A 22394-nucleotide genomic window follows, 5' to 3' on the forward strand; every position below is an offset into this window, starting at 1 on the left:
CCCTCCACTCTCTATTCTCTCTTTATTGCTCTTTCCTTCTCTCTTTTAAATTTTTACAATGACATACTTTTATTTCATTCCACAATCACAGATTTAACACTGGATTAGGTAAAGATTTCACCAAATAGCAATTTGCTCCAGCATATAAACAAAGGCTGTAAAAAATGACCAAATCTCAAAATGTCAATTTTGCTCACCTAGATTACATTTTTACTGTATGTATTAGTTATCACAGATATTATGATATTCATATCATATTTCCTGGAATTTTCTGTGCTGCTTGGAATGTTTTGTCTTATCACATAGAAGGAGGTGCTCACAAAAAGATCTTAGTCTCTGAGCAATCTGGAAGTCATGAGGAACCATGGCAGATAAACACACAAATAAAATAAGATATGACAGACTTCACAATTCTCAACTCCTGGAAAATCTTAATGCTTAGGATTAAAATGAAAGACATCACTTTATGACATAGGAAATTCTTAGCCGGTGAGGCACAGAAATGTTGCTTCAGACACTACCAAAAGCAGGATACTTTTCAAGACAGAGATTCCTAACAATACATAGACTAGCAAATTGAGGTCTCCAGACAGTTAATTCATTTTGGTGAAATCAACAAGGATATATTCAAGGTGAGAAGAGAGTACAAGACTCAAAATCCATTACATGAAGAGGTAAGACTAAGGGAAGACACAGCAAAAGCATCTTCAAACATCTATCTAAAGACGTTTACTATGAAAGAAAAGTAAATATTTGGAGCTATGGACTTAAGGCAGGATGAAATAAATTAAAATATTACTTGTTGTATGTTCACTTTATTTTTAAAAATAAAAGCGAGAAAAACAAAAATAAATAGAAAACCCAGTGTTTAAAGAATTAAGATTAAAGATTAAGAGAGGGGATAAATAAAAGCAGAGCAAAACTGAAGCTCAGTGAATGTTAAACTGGGCCATTTGTTTCCAGGATGTCTAACAACTCTTTTAGTAGAGAAGTAAAAGCTGGGCGGTTCATTATGAATCACTTACATGGCTTGACTGTTGGCTGAGAGTTTGGCAATTATACCCAAAAACAAGAGGAAAACTACTTCAAACAACAGTAAATTATGCTCAAAGAGCCTTGTATACAGAGAGATAGTGCACAGTTTCCAGCTATACTTGAGACATCCACATTTCCTAAGTATAAAGCAAAAAGAAGCCAAGCCATACATGTGTAAGTTCTCAAGAGTTACTGTAACTTACTACCGTGGGCTGACAGGTTTAATGCATAGAAATTTATTGTCTCCAGTCTGGAGGATGGAAACCAAAATGAAAGTGTCAGCAGGCTGTTTCCTCCAGGTGCCTGTGAGAAAGAAGCGCTTGCATGTTTCCCTCCTGGTGGCTGAAAGGCAATCTTTGGTTTCCTTGACTTGTATAAACACCCCCCTAATCTCTGCCTTCATCTTCATAAGACATTCTGCCTATGTGTGTGTCTGTATTCAATCTACTTGTTGTCAGACAACACTAATGACTTCATCTTAACAACATGTGCAAAGACTTTAATTCCAAGTAAGGCCACATTCTAAGGTAATATGTGTTAGGGTTTCAACACATGTTTTGAACAGGACATAATTTCACACATCACAACGCTCATGTTCATCTTTCAGAGAAAGGTCCTTTCCCAAGTATCTCAACTGCCTTGCTAGACTGCCTGAAAGTGACAATGATATGCACTAGGGCAAATATCAGCAAGGACTCCTCCATATCAATATCATCTGACAGGAAGCTGTACCAATACATATTCTTTATAGCTCTGCATTAGTTTACTTAGGTTTCACACACACACATACAAACACTCTCTCTCTTCCTCTCTCTCACACATACAAACACACTCTCTCTCTCTTTCTCTCTCTCTCTTTCTCTCTCTCTCTCTCACACACACACACACACACACACACACACACACACACACACACATGGCAGACAAGGTCATTTTAACAGTGAAAATTCATTTTTCCACAGTTCTGAATTCTGGAAGCTCAACTCAAGGGAAAAGTTAATCCAATCTCTCCCGTGACTTTTCTCCTTGACTGGTAAATGACCAATGGGCATAATTATCTCACTGTGCTTACGTGACCCCAAAGTCTCTTAGTGTGCTCAAATTTTCTGTTTTTGGAGAACATCAGACACATGGAATGAGGGTTCATCCTAAAACCTCTTTTAAAAAACCTTTCCTAAATATGGTCATGTTGTAACTGAGTCTTCGAGATTCAATGTATGCAGTTAGCTGACTCAGATGGTGCAACTTGCAACATCAACAGCTCACATGGCCACACATTTTGTAGCACTTGTTGTGTAGCTGCTCAATTTCTGTTTTAGCTTCCTACTAATGTGCCTGAGAAGGCAGCAGACACTTGCCTAAACGTTTGAGCCTCTGACACTCTTGTTGGACATAGTTCATAACTGACGCTTCTGCCTGGTCCAGCACTGGCTGGGTGGCCATTTGATCACCATAGTAAGAAGTCAATCAATATCTATCCCTCTATTTGCCTTCTGAATCTCCTATCTGTCCATCCCACCCCTACCACTACCACCACCACCACCACCACCACCACCACCTTCTCTCTTGCTCCCTTCCTCTCTCCCTGGAACTCTGTCTTTCAAATAAATAAGTGAAAAGAAGTTGAGGTTCTGGAGGAAGAGACAATTGAGAGTATTTCATTCCCATGAACTAGATTTTCCAGAAACTTCCCTAGCAAAGCAAGAAGATAGCTAAATGGGTAATCAGAAAAATTTAATTCTTTTACATACATGATTTTCTTCATTCCTTTCCCAAGGGTTGATTGTTCCAGAAATATGAAAACACCTATTTTTTTAAATTAATTACATTGCACTATGTGACACAGTTTCATAGGCTCTGGGATTCCCCTGTCCCCTCCCCATACCCTCCTCCCAATAGTGGATTCCTCTACCTTGTTGCAGTACTATAGTTCAATTTCAGTCAAGATGCTTACATTGCAAGCATATACCAAGCATAGAGTCCAGCACCTCACTGTCCAGATAAATTCATCAGCTTCTTGAGGAGACCATCTCTGGTCTGAAGGCAGAGCTGGCAGAATATCATCCTGATTAATTAAAAGCCCCAACATAACATCAACAACAATTTACAACATTATGGAATTAATTGACATGGTATAGAGTAACCAATATGTTAAAAATATGCAAGTTCTTAACAAAAATTGAAATGTCAATGAAGTAGTCACAGGATGTGGTTAAGAAACAAATAAACTAGAATAGATAGATGGAGAACAACAAGAAAAGCTTAGAATCAGACAGGAAACGGTCAGTGTGGATTCACATATACCTTACTAGGTAGGACATAAATCATTAGTTACTCCTTACTAGGGTACTGAAGATTTCTCTGCACACCCCTCCTAAAACTGTTCTGCACCTAAGCTGTTGACATGCGCCTTGTTAGAGTTATAAGTCAGTTTAGACCACCCTAAAAACTGCCAAGTTCAGCAAAATCATACTCCAACACTATAAACTGCTAAACACTAAAATGAAAATAGACACAAGATAGCTGAATAGTACCCTATTGCCATTTAAAGGTGTATAGAAGCTGTTTGTTTGTTTGTTTGTTTGTTTTGAGGGGGTTCCGGAGCCATCCTGATGGTCATTGCAAGAAAGGGTGGGGACCCAAAGTTGGAAAGTTCTGGTCCTAAGTAAGGACCAGAAGAAGCTCCTCTCCTGAGTCCTGAAGGAAGTCTACTATTCTTCCGTTTCTGCGGACCGCTCAGGGCTCCTGTCTGTTGTTGTTCCAATGACCTTGGATCATGCAAGAAAGGATTTGGGCTTCTTCCATCCCATGTGGGAGATCCAGAAGGGGGTGAGTGACCTCAGAGTTTTTGGACTCCGAAGGCACTCCGATTCCCCATGGTATCCTTGGCAATTGGGATGTAGTCCTTGGTGCCTGATAGTGCTTGTTGAGGATCTGGGAGTCTCCAGGGTTGGGATACAAGCCTTCTCCTGTCCTCCCGCTCCACTCTGGGGTCCCCCTGACTGCTTTGTGCATATGACCTCCTATTAAGAGGTTGTCAGGATCGCTCCTGATTCCCCCTATATGTCTTTGCAGTTTTACTACTGTCTAATGCTGATTCGAGTTTGTTGTCTATGAGTTACCAGCTATGTTCCTGATAGGTTATACTTCATGTCTTCCTCACACTTTCTAAGGAGATGGAAGATTTCTCTGCTCTCCCGCCCCATTACGGAATAACATAGGGTATTAAATGTATATTATGTTTTACAATTCTTTAATGTAGATCATAAGCAGTCTGACTCACATTGATGGTACGTTCATTGATTACATCAGAATATCTTACTGCATGAGATACAGGCTGTTTGGAGTTGGAATATTACAGTTTACAGGTACTGTTTTTCAGACTGACATCATTTCATCCTAAATTAAGGCAAACATGTGGTATCTAACCTTTTGGGATTGGCTCATTTCCCTTAGCATAATGGTTTCCAGTTGGGCTCATTTGGTCACAAAAACTGCATTTTGTTTGTTTTTTTTTTTTAATAGATGAGTAGTATTCCATGGAGTAAATGAACCATAGCTTTCTTCTCCAGTCTTCTGTTGATGGGCATTTCGGTTGCTTCCAAGTTTTTGCAATTATAGATTGTGCTGCTATGAACATAGGGGTGCATGTTGGTTTCTAGTGTAACAGGTGTTTTGGATATATTCCTAGGAGTGCTATTGCTGGATCATATGGTATGCTGATTTTCAGCTGTTTGAGTGTTCTCCATACTAATTTCCATAGAGGCTATACAATCCTGCAGTCCCACCAGCAGTGGAGTAGGGTTCCCTTTTCCCCACACCCTTGCCAGCAAGTGGTTTTGGTGGTTTTTTTTGTATGTGTGCCATCCTTACTGGTGTTAGGTGGTACCTCATTGTTGTCTTAATTTGGATTTCTCTTATTGCAAGGGACTTGAGCATGTTTTCATATGTTTGTTTGCCATTTGGGTTTGTTCCTTTGTGAAATGTCTTCCCATTTCCCGTGCCCATTTCTTAAGTGGTTTGTTTGTTTTTGGTGTTTTGATTGTTCTGGAGGTCTTTGTATATTCTGGAGATTAGCCCCCTATCACCTATGTAGTGTGCAAAGATCTTCTCCCATTCTGTGGGTTGCTTTTTTACTTTGTTGATTGAAAACACCTATTTATTAAAAGAATTACTCTCTCAATTGTTAACAGTTCTTACAGAGGGTCATTCATAACTGCAGCCTCTTACGAGAACAAAAACTACCGAAAGAATATTTTCAAAGTGAATTAAACAGTTGCGAGGCATTCCAATCATGTGTTTTAAAAACAAAACTGGTGTCAAATGAGTATGTACAGCTTGTATGTAGCATGTGAAAATAAACAAACTGTTAAAGATCAAATACAAAACCATTCATGCAATTGCTAAAAAGAAATATTAGTAGAGTTTCTTTTAGAGTGGCACAGCTTCCAGCTTGAAAAATTTCAGTTTACGAGAAAAGAAAGGCTGCATGTTTATGAAATAACATAACAAATAAAATATAAAATTTTTCTTTTTTAAAACAATGAAATAAAATTCATGACCTAATATTTCACAGAAAATGTAATCCAATATCATAAATTATAGTGTGGTGACACGGAAAAAGAAATCCCAAATTTCTGAATAAATTTAACTCAGTCTTGCAATCAACAATCAGTACCAAATCCTATGATCTCTGTAGCATAATTTTCAGCTATTTATATTTTGGGTGGGCAATGAAACATGGCAAAAACAAGTACTTGCATTGCTAATTTTCTGATGAAGCAGCTAAATTGGATTAAGATGTTTATGCTAAATAGCAATGTATCACTATCAGCTATATAACTTCTTCCTTCTCAAATGTGCTATCACAGCATTTCTTCTGGAAAATTCTCCAGGAAAAAAAATGCGTTTCTTGATACTTTTCAACAATTGACCAAAACTTTATGTGAGATGTTCCTGCCAAGGAATTCCAAACTATCTCAGATTCTTTCAAATGTATCTCTAGAACTATAGTTAATGTGTTCCCCTGCATGGCCAATGACACTTGCTTTACTACAGCACTGATATTCCTCCTAAACTTGTTGAATCTTTTATCTGTCTGGTTCTTTTTTCAGGTTTCATTAGCAATTTGATTGCAATCTCTAGGAGTGCAGTTTTTGATTAAAATCTTTCACTTTTTAAATATACTCTATTCGGGTTAATAGCAAAAACAAGCCGGCACTGAAACAAAATTTTCAGTACTCAAACACACATAGCATTCTCAATTCTCAAATTTCCTTCAATGAACTATATGCAGAATATGATAATCAGGAATAATTATATATATCGTTCTTAATTGCACTGACTTATTTATCACATATGAATGTATCATATGCCACATATGCTATTAATAGTTTGGAAAGACAAAGATGAAAAATTAGTCTATGCACACAGAAGACTTATAGTGTCTATCCTGCCTATCCCAATTCAGGATTTTTGTTCTGGCTTGAACCAGAGAATACACAAAGTTGACTATAAAAGGAGAATCTTTGTACGCATAAGTATGTGTATGTATATGCATGTATGTCCATTGCGTTCAGAGACTAAGTAGCAGTGGGAGAACAATGATGTCAGTAGTGTATCCTTTCTACAAAGTCTACCCATGAGAGCTGTTTTTCAGCTGGTGGTAAGGAATGATCATTTCAAGAAGTATGAGCTATAATTGATTCACAAATGGTCTTTACTTGGACATCACACAAAGATTGGATAATTGCTAGTACTACCAACATAAATCATTTGATACCACAATTCCATTTGGGATAATAGCAATATTTTTGTTTACTTTGCTTTCACGTAACTGAATTATATTATTCAAGGCTCCCTGGAGCCATGTAAATAACCAGTAAAATGTGTATATGCAAGTATTGATGCATGTCTGTGTAAAATAAGGAATTGGTTCAGACATTCCTTGGAGGTTAACTCACAACACCTATAGTTGGCAAACTGGATATACAGTTGGGCCAATAGTAGTAGTTTTAGTTCCAGTTCAAAGGTCTGACAACGAAGAAAACTGATGGTACAAGATACAGTCTGAAACCCAGAATTCTCAAAACCGAAGAAGAACCAATGTTTTGACTCAAGTGTGAAGGCAGGAAGACAGTTACGTCCCAGCTGAGAACAATCAACAGGAAGAGTAAATATTAGCCTTTAACAACAATTACTGAAATATTAATGAGGCAGGCATTAATTGAAAATGCTTAACTTGGATTCACACCTTATTAATTTTAGCAAAAACATCAGATACTTATTGTTTGTGAAGCAATGTACTACACACTGAAAACAAAATAAAAAGTAAGTGCCAACGAAGTCTCTCTTCTTGGGGATTTCATGGGAGATACAGGGATCATTTATCAAATAATGTAAATCAGAATAAATTATAATTTTGGCTTTTGTAAAAGTAAATCATTTAGACAAGCTTAGCTCCCAAATAGGAGGTCAGTGAAGGATTCCTAGAGGAAATGAAGATTGATCTGCAATCTCTTAGGAGAAATATCAGACGGAAGTAGCTTGGGTGTGCAGAGGGACATCACATAGGAAGGAAATCACCTACAGTGATAAATGGCTTAATTACACCTAGGAACAAACTTTAGAGGAAAGAAAGGAGTGAGGCATGGAGAGTAGGTGGAAGCAGATAAAGAGATGGTGAATAGCAGGCCATTTTTGGCTTTGAAGATTATGTTTAAAATGACTGTCTCTATCCTAAGAGCAATGAGAATTTATTAAGAATTTAAAAATCAGAAACAAAAGAATTTAAAAATCACCTTTTAGTGAAATTCTTTGATTATGCATTTAAAAGTTATTTGTATGCCTACAAATTCTAAATCTCCAGAAGATAGTTTAATTATCTTATGTAACCAAAACCCCAAATATTCAGAAATTCAACCAACTAAAAACTAAAATTTTCATTTTAATTAACTTAGTTGATAATTATTATTTAAATTTCTTTTCTTTTTTCTTAAATAGTATAATCTTTGGTGGGTTTCTTGTAGACACACTTATCTTTGTTCCAAGAACACATAATTGAGCCTGTCTTAAAAATCTTTTTTTTCACTAGAGAAAAGATTGCATACAAATAGGGTTATCCCACTTTAAATTAATTAATGTCATGCCATTGCTCAATAATAGATCTTCAGGAATAATGAAAGAATGTAACATGTGACATGTGCTTACTGAATCTTAATTGCACTATTCATCCTTCCATTGACATATCTGTCCAGCATTTCCAAACATTTCTCTGCATTCTCTCTGAACTTAGAATCAGTGCCTTTGTTCCCCAGGGATTCCTAAATAACAACAACAGCTACATGGTAAACAAAAGTCTAATATGGAAATATCTCTATCATTTTTCTACAAATTCTTGGATCTGTGCTAATTTTCATCTTTTACTATTTGAAACATTTTAATTCAGCCATCATTTATTAGAATACAAATCAAATCATTTGCTGCTATTTTCTATTTTTTTAATTTTTCTTAAGTTGTAATTTAATTTCCAATGTAATAGGATTTTTAATGAAGCTCATCTTTTTTCCTACTTTTCCTTTCCACCTCTTCCTCCTTATCCTCCTCCTCCTCTTCCTTTTCTCCTTCTCCTTTCCCTTCCTCTGTCTTTCCCTTCCCTTCTCCTTTCTCTTTTTCCTTCACTTTATTGCTTGCTTTTATTTGAAAAGCAGAGTCAGCTAGGGAGGCAGAGAAATAGAGGGAGAATGACCTTCCGTCTGTTGGTTCATTCTCCAAATGGCCACAAAGGCAAGTAGCCTAAAATGCCATGTGAGTCTCCCACATGTGGAACACTGATCTATGCTCCACTGCCTTGTCAGGCTCATTAGCAAGGAACTGTTCTAGAAATACAGCAACTGGGACATCAAAACAGCACTGCAACATGCCAATACAAGGGACTGCTAGGCCTGCCATGTTACGAATATCTTCTCTCTTTGATCTTCGTATTTTATACCTTGAGTGTTTTTTTTGTTTGTTTGTTTTCTTGCTAAATCAAAACCAATATTCTAACTTCTAAACTCTACTGCAATGACATGTTCTGCGATACTGTTTGTCATTACAAAAATTTTAACTTTATGCTAATTGAGTTTCCACCAACTTGCATTTTTTATGCTTGCAACTGACTGGTGGTTCCTAGTTTTCTAACACGTGTTCAATGTTAACTTTGACTTTACTCAAGACTCAAGTCAGAGTTATGACAAGGGCAAAAAATATATTTTCACATAGCATGCAATTCCATGATTTCCATATTTGGTGATTTTTAAATCAATATTTTCTAAAAAATGATATCTCCATCATTTCACTGTTTCAGATAGCTGACTGGCAAAGCAGCTGAGAATCAACAAAGTAAAATCATCTTATACCAGTGTAAGTCATGTTTACGCTTGCTTAGTTCAGTATCACAAACTGTTCATCTCTTGGGTTGCTTACAGCTTCCTTGATGCCTATGTTCTGCTTATTTTCATTACAAAGGCTGTCATCACTAGCTCACGGCAAGACTTTTCTTGATCCTATCCCTCTTATTCCTTCCACATCCATAATTGTGATTTTATAATTAAAGGTTCTCTTTTCAAGAACTATACCTGAGGCCCAGCCAGGATGGGTGAGGGGAGTACTAGAAGGAAGATGAGAAGGATAGCTGATAAGGCTGCACCAAGAGAAGGTAGCTTCCTCCTTAGCCAGCAGCCCAGCAGTGACGTACAAATCTAACAAGGTCAAAGGGAAACTATGACACTCTAGAAGGAACACTCCTTTAGTTCCCAAACCTTACATCCACAGCCCCCTCATAAAAACAACCCCTCACATGCACTGGGTGTGCCTTCCTTGGACTGCTGTCTGTAACAAACCATGAACCTTATCTGGGAGCTCTCCCTATAAAACTTGTTTTTAGCTGAACTCTATTCTGTGTGGATTTCTGGTTATGAACATGAATTCCAACCTTACAATGTATTTAAGGACTTCAACATAAATTTGCTATCTTGAGACTGAGAAAATGGTTGAAAATGGTACAGAATGACTATCGCTTTAAGAAATATTTTCATTCATTTGTTTTCTGTCATCTATTACTCATTCAGCCTTTCAACAACCCAACAATTATGCCTTGTTATTTCCTTACGGATTGTATCATTAATATGTTTTCTTTCCTACATTGGGACTTACATGTGTTTACACAGCTAGCATTTCCTGTGAGTTTCCATCGAAGGGATTATCACTGAAGTCATATGGAACTTCCTTAACACAGTAATTTAGCTTAGTTCTCCAATAACGTTTTTCAGTGTCTGAATGCTGAGTTGCCACAAGCATATATTGTGAGATATTTGTTGCCGAATAGAAATCTGCTTTTCACCTTCTGGCACAGTTTTAGAATCTTCTTTCCAGTTTAGTTCTATAGTTCCTTCTGCAATCTATTTTCCTAGTTACAATTCACAAAATTTGAGAGATGGCTGGGTATGGTTGTCAGAGAGCTCCCCTGGATTTCTGCCTGCCTAGCCCACGTGGCAGGCCGTAGGCACACAGCACACCATGTCCTCAGGGAAACCCCTGACAGAAATATCAGCTAACGGAAACTCCAACATGGCCTGTACACTGAGCATGCAGGAAGAGTGATGCATTGAACCCGTCTCTTTTCTGTCTCTGTGCTAGGACTTCCTTGGTAAACAACTTTAGGAATTCAAATGTTACATTCACCCTGTTTTTCAGCAGGTAACAAGTTTGCCCTTATACATAGCTTCATGACCTTTAACTTCATTGGATGGTCCAAAGAGACAGACATACCTATTAGCCAGTCACAATGTCATCGTTGGAGAACACTACTGCTGGGCCCACCCTTCTGCCTGTCCCCTTTTCCTACCTTATATAAGCTTGTGATTTCTTTTCAAATAAATGAATATTCCATCACTGGTCTTGTCTCTGGTAGTTTCATGGCAAAAGAATGCCAAAACCTCACCTTTAGGTGGTCTTGGAGCATACTAGACAGAAAGCCCCAACATATGGTGACTCAACAACAGAAATGCTTTTGTCTGTCTGCATTGTATCTTGTGTGTAAGAAGAATTTGTCATCATACCTGCTGTTCACTATATTTCTACTGCAGGAAATGCAATGCTGACACACCTGAAGTCTGAGATTCAGTTTCAAAGACAATGATTCTATCAAGTTGTTTAATACAGTTTTAGAGCTTGACCCTGAAGTAAAAATGGTCATCATCTACTTACACCTCAGATGAGTTCCTAAAACTTATTACTGTAGGAGCACTTTGTCTGTTTCAGGGTATACTCCATGAATAAATATAGATGATCCTCAAGTTATAGCAGGGTTATGTGCTAATAAAGCATCGTAAGTGTAACACTTAACCCACAGAACATCCAGGTTAGCAACACAGCACAATGTGGAGTCTCTTCTTGTGATCCTGAGACTGACTAGCAGCTATGGCTTGCTGCCTCTACCAAATATCACAGAAGAGTACCATATCCTACACCGGTAACCCAGGAATAGATCAAAATTCAAAATTTCCAGTTCTTATTGAATGCATATCACTTTTACATCATCATTAAGTTGAGTATTCACTAAATTAGGCCCTTTAAAGTCAGGAAACTTCTTTCATGGGCATAAATATACAACCTTTCCCTCCTTTTGGTATAAAAGAGAAGATTAAACTTTATTTTTTCTGAGGCAGGCACTTCTCTCCTCCTTTGTTAATCTATATTTGCATTCATTTTAATTCAGTCAGTACTAAATGTTTCTGAATGGTAAATTTAGTTTGAAAAACTTTGTCTACAGCCAGCTATGGTGACTTTATGGTTACTAGTCTAAGTTCCTGGATTTCTGGAATGTCAGTGGCTCTTTATAAAAATATTTCTTTAGTTTTACATGTTTAATTTTTCACCTTGGTTTCAAAAGGAAGAATTGATTGGAAACAAGCAAAAATGCCTATAAGCAATTGGTTGGGAGATATCACACATAAAGGAAATAAAGAGGCTTTGGTAGATGGGAATTTACTTGGATAATCAAGATATGCAGACCAAATTTCAAGAAGTGTGAGTAAGGTGAAAGAAGGCAATGAAAAAAATAGTGCAAGGATGTAGTTGAAAAGGAAATGACGTGTGAAAATAATGATTCAGATTAAACAACCGAGAGTTTCATTCTTGCAGAGGAAAAATATTGAGGAAAATTTTAGTCTTCACAAATTAAGAGTGAAGCAAAGTATAAGACCATAAATTTGAGATAGGAATATTTGGAGGGACCATTAAGAGAGACAAATGAGTAAGTCAATATATGCATGAGGGCTCCTAGGCTCCTTTAAAATAACTATGTTGTTAATAGCATGGTTTAAAAACATAGTTTTGGAGGTTAAAAATTCATAATCAAGAGGCCAGAGAATTCAGTTTCTCACAAGGGTTTTCTTTACAGAATGCATGTGGCTGCTTCTTGACATGTGTTTATATTTCCTTTTTCATGCAGTGAAAGAGAAGGAGAAAAGGAAAGGATAAAGAGAGAGAGAAAGAAGAAGGAGAAGCAAGGAGGGGGAGAAGGAGAAACAAAGAGAAGGAGAATGAGGAGAAGGAGAAGAGAGATATCAAGGACCTTCTGGTATTCCATCTTAGAAAGGCACAAATCCTCTCAGATTAGGGTACAACACCCAAACCCTCATTTAACATTAACTCTTTCTGTGGAAAATAAGGAGATGTTACACAAAATACCACAGAAATAAAAAGAATCAGCAGGACAACTATATGCCAACATACGGAAAAAATGAGGGTAGATGAGGAATAGTTTTATGACAGAAAAAAAAATTTACCAAACTTAAGACATGAAGATGCAGAAAACCCAAATCATCCAAAAACCAATGTGAACACTGAACCAATAGTAAAAATTCCCCAACAAAGAAAGTCCAGAATCAGATGGATTTACTGGTGAGTTCTCTCAAACATTTACAGCAAAACTAATCCCTAGCTTCTTAAATTATTCCAAACAACTGAAAAAGGAGGGAGGTCATGCAAAAACTCTACGAGGAAAGTATCAACTTAATTCCAAAATCAGAAAAAAAATTCATCAAAAGAGAAAATCACAGACCAATACCCCTGATAAAAATTCATGCAGAAATCCTCAATAAAATATTAACTAATTAATTGTATCAAACAATACAAAAGATCGTCTGACTTGACCAAATAGAATTTATTTCTGGAATGCAGGATCTGTTCACTATATGTAAATCAATAAATGTGATACATCATATGAATATATTAAGGTATAAAATCCATGTGATTATACTCATACATGCAGAGAAGCCATTGAGTAAATACAACACACTTCCATGATAAAACCCTAAACAAACTGGGTATAGCAAGAATGTATCTCAGAACAATGAGGACAATATATGGCAAATCTACAGCCAGCATCATACTGAATGGAAAGCTGGAACCATTCCTACTGAGATCTGGTGCAAAATAAGAATATCCATTCTCACCTTTACTATCCAACATAGTTTTTGAAATTTTAGCAAGAGCTATTAGAATAATCAATGGAGACAAACAGGAAAGGAGGATGCAATACTATCCCTGTTTTCAGATGGTATGATTCTGTATCTTTGGAAACCAGAACATTTCACCATTTGTATATACAAACAATGCTTTGAATGAGAAAGAACTTGTATGAGTAATGTAACTCACAACAGCCACAAAAATTTAAATACCTTGGGATAAATGTAACCAGACATAAAATCTCTACAGTGAAAATTAAAGCATATTAAGGAAAAAAGTCAAATAAAACACAAAAATGGAAAATTTTTACCTCCCCATGTTTCAGCAGTTCAACTCACAGTGGCTAAGATATCAAATCAATCCTGGACAAAGCAAATGTGATCTGTGTACATTTGTAAAAAGTAAGATAAAATTGTATAGATATCAGATCATGTGTTAAATGGTATAAACAGTGTTTCACTGACTTACCATGTAGATAACACTATATTTGGATTTTGATCTGTACACTTAGGTGCATTTCTTGGCAAATATACTGTATTTTATCAAATAAAGCCTTTCTTTAGCCAAAAGATCAGTGATATAAATTGGGTTTGTGCATTTTGGACAGCCAAGCAATCTCACTTGGTAACAAAATGATATATCAACATAATGTGGGAGTCTGTATGTGATATATTTCACAAATGATACAAATCTATGTTATATATCATATATGATATACATATTATGGTACTTTAAAATTGTGGGAAAAGTGGAGTTAAAAGCATAGGGCAGCTTCGGTGGTGCAGTGAACTAAACTGCCACAAGGGACACCCTCATCATCTCAGAGTGCCTGCTTCCACTTCTCGGTAATTCATGTTTCCAATCCAGCTTTGTCTTAATGTGCCTGGGTGGCAGAAGGATTTGGACAGCAGTTTGGGTTCCTGACAGTCTCCCCAATGGAGACCCAGATGGAATTTTTACTCACCTGACTTTCATCTGGCATTTACGAACTGTTGCAGAACCTTAAGCAGTGAACCAGCAAATGGAAGATTTTTCCTTCCTCTCTTCATCTGTCACTCTGTCAAATCAAAGAAAACTCTTAGACAACCTATTAAAATGTTTATGCTAAAAATCTAGAAGTATGTTTATTTCCATAAGCTTTTGAAGATTCCCTACTCATGCAAGAATCTCAAAACGTTTTTACCAAAGTAAACAATTTAGTCATATTTTCCCACAAACTTTATGAAGTGTCTCCATACAGATAAAGGTAAGTAACGATGAAATGTGTAGACCAATGCAGCTCTTCTAGTGCAGGATGATTTAAGGCTGGTTTTTTTCTTGTGTTTTTCAGTACTCAGAAATTCAAAACTTATGAAGAGAAGTCCAGATACTCCTGTACAAGCTCTTAACAGCTCTTTTTATGTCACGGACTCTACTTCTTTCAAATGTAGAAGGAGAGAATGTTTAGCTTAGTGGTTAAGATTCTCCCACTCCACATATGAGTACCTAGTTTCACTTCCTGGATCCAGCTGATTCCTGCTCTCCATAAATACACACATCCTGAAAGGCAGTAGTGACAGCAGAATCATTGTGTGCCTGTCACCCATGGGAGAGATCTAAACTGAATCCAGGCTCCTGGCTTCAGCCCCAACGTCATTGTGGGAATTTGGAGAGTGAATCCATGGTTGGGAACTTCCCCTCTCTCTGTCAAGTAGATGAGTGATAGATGGTAAGCAGGTAAAGAAATGCTTTAAATGAAGCAAAAGGAAAATTTCCAAAGTAAATTGCAGGAAATAGATACAAATGAATGTCCTGGGTTTCTTCTGAAACTTACCTCTGTTAATTTGTCTTTTCATAACTACTTATGGGCCTAATAAAATCAACAACCAAATGAAAGTTCAGCACTAAAGTATTAATATCACTTGCAGTGAGGTCACTGCAAAATGTTGGTTCTTTCAGCCACAACTAATTAATCAGTGTCAGACCAAGTCAATATTTTGATGGGGACCAAAACCTCCTTTGGCTACAAAAAGCATTGGCAATTCTGTAGGCAACAAAATGTCTTCTGAGGCCAATGCAGAATGCTACATCAGCATTTCAATAAATAGTACTTTAAGCTGGCAATAACAATAAAATGATGTAAAGATCCTGTGATTCCTTGGCAAGAAAAAATATTTCCCCTTTTTTACTTGCCAAATTTTATCTCATGTTAGTACATCTTTTCTCCCAATAATTTTAGTGGTTCATAATAATTTTCACTCCCTTAAAAAATTTTTTTTGACAAATTTCTGTGATGTAGCTAGCACATTTAACTCTTTTAGGATGGAGCTCTTATATTCACATGTTCAAGGAACATCACTTAAAATATTGGCTGGGGTTGGCACCATGACATCGTAGTCTAGCTTTTTCCCTGTAGCACCAGTATCCCATGTGGGTGTCAGTTGTGTCCTGGATGTTTCACTTCCAAACCAGTTCCCTGCTTATGGCCTGGAAAAGTAGCAGAGGATGGCTCAAGTCCTTGGACTCCAGCACCCATGTGGGAGATTCAGAGGAAGCTTCTGGCTCCCAGCTTTGGATCATTATGGCCATTTAGGGAGTGAACAATGGATGCAAGACCTCTCTCTGTTTCCCCTTCTCTCTGTGTCTCTGCCTCCCAAGTAACAATAAAATAAATCTTTAAAAAAAAAAAGAGTGGACAGCAATGTTTTCCTAATTCCAGACTACGGTGGTAAAAAGGAGTTGTGTAAAGGACAACAACTGTGCTACGGACGAAGGACAGATCAGCAATAATCCAAAAACAATAAAGTTTTTTCTGGAAGGATGTGGAGACTCAATCTCTCATAAGCCTCATGGAATTTTGATGTATATAGAAATTTTTTAAAAATTGTCAAAAAGTAAGTGAACTCTCATCTAGGTAATATTTTTTTAAGATTTACTTATTTTATTGTAAAGTCAGATACACAGGGAGGAGGAGATATAGAGAGGAAGATCTTCTGTCTGCTGATTCACTCCCCAAGTGACCGCAACAGCCGGTGCTGTGCTGATCCATAGCCAGGAGCCAGGAACCTCCTCCAGGTCTCCCACGTGAGTACACGGTCCCAAGGCTTGGGATCGTGCTCTACTGTTCTCCCAAGCCACAAGCAGGGAGCTGGATGGGAAGTGGGTCCGCCAGGATTAGAACTGGAACCAGTTACCATATGGGATCCCGGCATATGCAAGGCGAGGAGTTTAGCCGTTAGGCCACTGCGCTGGGACCAGTTAACACTTTTGGCAAAATGCAAACCTAGTACTTTGCACAAAAGAGATGTCAGGGTTTTTTTTATTTACCAAAGAAGTGACCAGACTGTAAAATACAGCTTTGTGAAACCAAAAGACACTACCTAAACAAAAAATCCTGGACTCCAGTTCCGATCTTTCTTATACTGTTGTGGTCTTAATTTCCTTGTTTGTAAACTAAAACAAACTTCCACCTAAATTTTTACAGTTTCCTACATAATTACTCACTAATTATAGAGAAACAATTCAGGAGGAATATATTTGATGACACATTTCAAATTCCCCTCAGAGTGTTGCAACCCATATCTGAACACCTGGTTTGAATCCCAGCTATCTGTTTCCTATCTACTTTCCTGCTAACGTTCATTCCTGGAGGCCTCAGCTGATGGTTCAAATCACTTCATTCCTGCAACACACATGGGAGACATGGATTGGGTTCTGGGCTCCTGACCTTTTCCTAGCCCAGCCCTGACTGTCGGTATTTGGGCAGTGACTATGGGTATTTGGAGAGTGAACCAGAGCACAGAAAATTGTTCTCTCTCTGTCTCTCTCTCTCTCTGCCTCCATTTCATGTGAAATAAAAATAAATGTAAGATCATTTTCAACACTTTGTCAACTCTATATAGGAATTTCTATAAAATACTTTGGCTCTCATATCCACAATAATTTTAGGCATATTAGACTCTACTTCTCTTTCCCTACCATTGTTTAATGACAATTTTTTTAAAAATAATTTAAAAATATTCAAAACTTAAAAAAAGTCTTTTTAACTTCAAAATATAACATACTTTTTTAAGGTTCAAATAGCTTGTGATAAGTCAAATGATTTATTTTCTTCATCAACAGCAAGTTTTATCATCCTGTGTTCCAACTGCAGCATTAAATATTTAAGAAACTGTTAACAGAGAGTATTTACCAAATCACTAAACTCACTAAATCATTAATGGTTGAGGAGCCACTTTTTAAAATCCCTGCCAGATTTACAATTTGCAAACTTACACTAAAAGCATTTCACATGGCACTTGATTTATGTTCCAAAATACTTTTCAGTTCCACTTGTAAAATCTAGCATGATAGTCTTCAGCTTCAAATAACTTGACCTAGTCTTCCCAAGAGATAGTTAATAATAATATTAGTAAATTAGATATGAATACATACATCAAGTCCTTTAAGTTCACATATTTAAGCGTTTGGTCAAAACTTCATTTAAAAACAAGCAGCTTAAGCTTTAAAGAACTGTCCTAATTAAGGATACCTGGCAATCATTAATAAAAAGGATGCACTGTTGCTTCAATTATCACTGCAAGGTATGTGGGTGTGTGTGTTGTTGTTGATGATGGAGGTGGTGATGGTTGTTCTCTACCAATAAATTTCTATTTGAATATCTTGGTCCATTTTATGTCACTTTAACATTATCTGAAACTGAATAATTCGGACTGAAATGAAATGCATTGGTTTGAATTCCAGGAGGCTGGGAAGTGCAAGAGTGAAAGAACTGCATCAGACAAAAGTCTTCTTGTGTCACCCAGCTGTTGAAGGTGAGAAAGAACTCCTCATTTTATAACAACCACAGTTCCACAGTAATAACACTAGTCATTAGGAAGGACATTTCATAGACCAATTTCCTTTCATTGTGCCCATTTCCCAACCTATTTGCATTGTAGATTGTTTCCATCATATGCTTACAGAAGATACATTCAAATCACAACACTGAAGGACATTACTAACAAGTACCTGGAAGTGAAAATGATCAAACTAGGACTTTTGAGTCTTAACATTTGCTCTCAATGCTACTCCCTGTGCCAGTCATTTCTTCCCATTCTTGTCCTATACACCAAAGGACACTGACATTTATGCAGATGTTGAAGCCTCTACTTTCTCCATATTCTTAACAACCAAGTTATCTAGAAGCGTGTCACTTCTACCCTGAAAATATTGAGTCTTTGTAACTGACTCAACTTCTTTGATACTGCCTTCATCCAATCCACGATCACATCACTTCTGTCCTCAACTACTGCCACTACTTTTTTTTAAACGGCTTCCCCCCGTCACTCTAGGACTCTCAATCTACTCCATAGCAACCAGGGTACGCTTTTGAAAAACAAAATCGTTTCCTGTTTAAATATATTCAAGAGTCTCATATTGCAATTCAAATTCCACCCAACCTCCTTCCCAAGGCCTACAAGGCCATTCAGATCCTGACACACGATGTCCTTCTGGTGCAGCTTCTTTTACTCCCTCACCCACCATGGTTTGGCGATCATAGCCTCCGTTCAGTTTTGAAACCACATTCTCTTACAACTCAAGAAAAATACTCCCTTGAGGAGTACTTCCCAAAGACCTCATAAAACAAAGTTTCCCACCACTTCTTCTTCCTACCCCATCTCCATGCCCCACTCCTTTATCTCCATCACAGGTTCCTCCACAGCAATTATGACTAATTCTGTGGCTGTTGTCTCCTTAACCCTTTCTCTCTCATTGCTAACTCCAAGTTCTCAGGGACTCCAACTCACCCATGCCTAGCTTGGTGTTGATGCTCACAGTTACTCAATAAATACAAAAAAATGTATAAACTGCATTAGTTACAATTTCAGTTGTGTCTCCACCCACACCCCGCAAATTCACTACTGAAGTTTTAATTGCCAGTGCCTCAAAATGCAATTATCCATGAAGTTCTTAGATGGGTGATCAGTTAGAGAAAAGGATGTTGGGTGGGTATTAAGTCAAATTGATTCCTATATGAGGAAATTTAAGACAAAGGAGTACCAATAATGAGTTGATCCCAGATATGTTTAAAATATGGTAAAAGACTTATTTATTTGGTCTACAGAAGTGACAATTTTGATAACTGTGCTTCAATTATATGGCCAACTTCAACTACCACATATTACAGGAGTTAAAGCTTACAGATTATGTTCTGTTTCACAGACAATACAAGGAAAAGATGAGCCAAAACTTCTTTCCCAAGGAGAAAAAAAAAGTATGTAGTTCTTGTCCAATTTCAAATTTGAGATGAATAAATGAATGCTACTTAGTATCATCTGAAAGCCATCATAAATCAAAATTTTACATTTTTTAAAAGGTTTGGAAATTCTGAACAGTAAATCACTCTGTGGCAAATATCCTTCTATAAGTCTAAAGTGAGTAGTGCAAAGTTGGTTATATTCATGGTTCCCACCTTTGCTATGCGAAGGGAGGATATCAAGCAAAGGCCTTATGTTTGGGTGTTGTAGCAACCAATATGAATCCAAAATAGATCCAGTAATTGTCAGTATCCAGAATTATCAATATGTTTTGGCAATTTTTGTGCTCATAATTACTCATCATTTGACAGCATTATTCAACCCCTTGGCATGTCATTCATTTTGAAGTTCAAAGATTACACATAGATTTTATCACAGACTTTACTTGCATATACAGAAATCTTGCCAATTTTTAAGACCAGTAGGATATGATGAGTTTCAGAATCTGTCCTCTTCTTTTGTTATATACTTGCATACTTTTGTTATATACTTTTTCATAAGAATTAAATTTTAAATGCTATTTTGTTTTCTTCGTGGTGGTTTTCATATATTTTTTACAAAATAAAAATAGTTATTACTGAGGATTTTGAAAACTATGTAATGCTCTCCTACAATGTGAATATGTGTATCCTTGCATTAATTTAGCTTTAGCTTACATTACAAAGTAATTTTTCTCATTTGTTGTTGTTGGGTATCATAGACACAAGGTTATAAAATTTAGACTCAATTTTACCTAAAATATACTAAAACTCCAAAACATCTCTGTTGAAAATTTCTGAAAATATTTTTTCTTCCAAGACGTAATTTTAGTAGTGGAGATAATTTATCTTCCAAAAAGTTTTTTTTTTTTCCAGAGTATGACACGTATCAGTCTTGGATGGATGCTATCTCTACTCATCTTATTTGAAAAGCTCTGCTATACGCTGTTGAAGTCTAACAGCCCTCTCTTGGGCCCATAAATGTGTAAGACACATCCTCATGTCTGAGTTATGGTGATAAAAGCAAATGCTTTATTTTTATTTTTAAGATATTGCATACCTGTAAATCAAAAAAGGGCCTTAGGGACTATTTAAAAAAATGTCATTTTGCAAACAAAAAATTTAAAGTACAGAGGAATCATAAAATTTATCATCAACATGCAGCTAGCTAGCAGATCTGGGAACTCCAATTCAGTTTATTTAAATCATTTCCCAGTGATCTCCTCTTTATTCCATATATCCAGTAGTCTAGCATTAAATTACACAGTTTGGTCAAAATACACTTCACATTACATTATTTATAACCTTTGTTACTCATAAGCTTCCATACAAAATATTTTAAAAGAAACATTACTTTGCACACAAAATAAAATAATAGAGATATGTGTGTTGCATGGGTGACATACAGAGATGTTGAATTTTCAATGTATAACTTTGGCCATTGTTTGGCTTTTAATTCTACAAGTACATAAAATTTAATTTGGGATATAGATATATATTTATAAATAAATAAGGAAAGAAAGAAAGAAAGAAAGCGAAAGAAAGAAAGAAAGAATGAATGAATATGTGTGTGCTTTTCATTTCTATTTCTGGTTAACAAATTAGAAATTTCATTATTGTAATGACAGTACTACTACATAGTGAGAAGTTCAACTTATGAATGAGTGGATTGCTCCATTGTTTGGAGAAAAGTATATTAAGAAGGCAACTTTCAAGTTTAAAACTGCTGATATATTTTCAACAAAAAGTAAGGAAAATTAGTTGTATGCTCTTTAATGACTCATGCCAATGAGATGACAGCCTGAGGAGTATATTCCCATTGTTCTAGAAAAACAAAATGCTCATTTCAGAAATGACTTAGTGTGTGGCACCTGTGCAGTCAGATGGCCCTGAAAGTTATATAAATAATCTGATATTTACTTTTCAAATTACAATACTCAACATAAACATAAAACCTTAACATTTAAACATATCAAATTTTCTTCACTTAGAATAAAAAAGAATAAAATAATGGATAAAAATATTTAGACAGAGACATCACAGAAGTATGGTAAAGTTTCATTTTTACAATAATTTCAGTGGTACATTTTATTGCTCCTTGAATAAGTGTCCTTTCCTTTTCCTTTTATATCAAACCCTACAAATTGCGGATTCTGTTTTGACATATTATTGATTGTAATGGAAATAAAAATATATTCCATTCTGAAGATACATTTATCAGTTTCAAGGCTTGGATTTTTATATTTTAAAGACATTATCTTTTTTCTGCTGATGAGAAAAGTAAGAATGAATTTTTTCCACTAGATTAAAATGGGATTAATTAGATAACATTTCATCCCAGTATTAATAAATCAATCAAATCTTTTTGAGATTGTATCCTGTTGTTTTTGATTGGATTTTGATTTGGTTTATGAGCTCGTTTATCCCCAAATCTATTCATTGGCTATCTAATGTCATCTCACTTCATGGAGTTACTATAAGGACTAAATCTGTATATTCATAAATATTTACTGAGCAGTTGTTGTATAATGATACTGTGTGCAATACTGGGTATCCAGCAGTGAGATGGGTAGGCTCTGAGGCCTTGTGG

Source organism: Ochotona princeps, chromosome 3, assembly GCF_030435755.1.
Source record: "Ochotona princeps isolate mOchPri1 chromosome 3, mOchPri1.hap1, whole genome shotgun sequence".
Lineage (NCBI taxonomy): Eukaryota > Metazoa > Chordata > Mammalia > Lagomorpha > Ochotonidae > Ochotona > Ochotona princeps.